Raw genomic sequence first — 2,325 nt, 5'->3', positions numbered from 1 at the left:
GAAGAGAAGTTGGGTGTCGTAGAACTTTAAAGGACCTACACAAACAGAGATTTGGGGGAGTAAAAAGGGCCTAATAAGGCCTGAGGTGAGGAAGAAGGGAAAGAAAAGAAGGAGAAAGGAACAAGAGGGGTGATTCTGGAGGGCAGGGAGGTCCAGCTTTTCTCCAGGACCCCAGCGGAGCAGTACTGTCACAATACTAATGCCTCGCTCCTCTCTCCTGGCTTAACAGGGCCCTGCTTGTCGCTCCACATGGTGGTCATTCTGAACATAGGGCCTGGGAGGAGGCAGCTGGGCAGAGATCTTCTTCAGGCCAGAGGATGATGAAATCTTTCATATTTCATGCATCCAGGCACTCGTGGCACTCAAGTATATGGTGCAAGTCAAGGATGCCGTAAGCAAGGAAATCTGCAAAGGTGATCTTGTCCCCTGAAAACTGTGGCCTCTTCCCTAGAAACCGTGAGAAGAGCTTCATCGTTTTAGAGAGCCCCTCCAAGTACTCGTGCTTCAGCTTCCCTAAGTCAGGGTTGATTGGAGGTGTCCATAACCTAGTTCTTCAAAATGTCCACACAAATCTTCCCTTCTGTTTCCCCTCATAGGTTGTGTTTGTGAGCAATGCAGTGAAGGATGGCACTGCTCTGGGTGATCTTGTGAGCTTTATCAATTTAGTAGGGCAGATTGAGAAAGTCCAGGCTCAACTTGAATGTTTCATTCCACCACTGGCTTCTGTCATAGTTGGAGCATCCCCCATCACATGTTTATTTTCCTCATAGTTTTGAGTTTGTGTGTTCCAGAAGCAGGTGAATGGTATAAGCCAGCCCATGGATGTCCCAGTAAGCCAAGGGCATAGACAGAGTTCAGCTTTCTGTGGACTTGGGGAATAACCTCAGTGGAGCTGGGCTGGAACTTCATCCTTACAGTTTTTCTTTAACTTAGAAATTATATCAAAATGAGAAGTTTAGGAAGGAGGGAATCCCCAAGAGTAAAAAATTCGAAGAAAACCTACTAAATCTATAGACAATACTGCTTTGGCTACCCTAAGAGCATTACCTACATCAGTAAATATAAGACTTGCATATTTTAACCACTTGGATTTGGGGCCCTTGTGAGGCAAATAGACGGAATTAGGATCCCTGAATAAAACATAGGTTGTCAAAACTGTGTACTCTGTTCAGAGGTGTAGACGGCATATAAATCCTCCAGCAAAGGTTAATGTCTGGATCTGGGATTTGGGTGAAAAAAAAAAAGTCTCCCTTGAGAAGTTAAAACTGCAGGCTACCTCATAGGGTACCTGTGTGGCAGAGATTACTTATGCTCTCAATACATAGTTTTCCTTTCCTTCCTAAGCACCTAAAAGACTGTACTTCCCCATCCCCTTGCAGTTGTGTGGGACCATGTGACTAGTTTTTGCCCATGGTCACGTCTGGGCTGAGGAAGTCAAAAGTCCCTTCACCATCTTTGAGCTATTTTTTCTGCTAGAAGCCATAACAACATCATAAAATGGAAACAGCCTGGATCCTCCTGAATCACTGCTTGGGGAGAGCTGCTCTGAAGAAATGCCCAGCTTGAAGCAGATTTTGCTTTTTGCTTTTTGTTTTTTGTTTTTATTTTTTATTTATTTATTTTTTAATCTTTTTTTTATTCTTATGTTAATCCCCTACATTACATCATTAGTTTTAGATGTAGTGTTCCATGATTCATTGTTTGTGCACAACACCCAGTGCTCCATGCAGAATGTGCCCTCCTCAATACCCACCACCAGGCTAACCCATCCTCCCACCCCCCTCCCCTCTAGAACCCTCAGTTTCTTTTTCAGAGTCCATCGTCTCTCATGGTTCGTCTACCCCTCCGATTTCCCCCGCTTCATTCTTCCCCTCCTGCTACCTTCTTCTTCTTCTTTTTTTTTTCTTAACATATGTTGCATTATTTGTTTCAGAGGTACAGATCTGAGATTCAACGGTCTTGCACAATTCACAGCACTTACCAGAGCACATACCCTCCCCAGTATCTATCACCCAGTCACCCCATCCCTCCCACCCCACCCCCCACTCCAGCAACCCTCAGTTTGTTTCCTGCGATTAAGAATTCCTCATATCAGTGAGGTCATATGATACATGTCTTTCTCTGTTTGACTTATTTCGCTCAACATAATACCCTCCAGTTCCATCCACGTCATTGCAAATGGCAAGATCTCATTCCTTTTGATGGCTGCATAATATTCCATTGTATATATATACCACCTCTTCTTTATCCATTCATCTGTCGATGGACATCTTGGCTCTTTCCACAGTTTGGCTATTGTGGACATTGCTGCTATAAACATCGGGT

At 44.1% G+C, this 2,325-nt stretch overlaps 1 pseudogene; it reads right to left on the bottom strand.

Annotated features, from left to right (window-relative positions):
* Positions 1 to 256: 256 nt before the first annotated feature.
* Positions 257 to 845, bottom strand: LOC118008703 (annotated as a pseudogene).
* Positions 846 to 2,325: the final 1,480 nt, after the last annotated feature.

This window comes from Mirounga leonina, unplaced genomic scaffold (assembly GCF_011800145.1).
Source record: "Mirounga leonina isolate KUSES-001 unplaced genomic scaffold, KU_Mleo_1.0 Mir_101609, whole genome shotgun sequence".
NCBI classification, from domain to species: Eukaryota; Metazoa; Chordata; class Mammalia; order Carnivora; family Phocidae; genus Mirounga; species Mirounga leonina.
The sequence above is the reverse complement of the archived record's forward strand: the minus strand, read 5'-3'. Positions and strand labels throughout refer to the sequence as shown.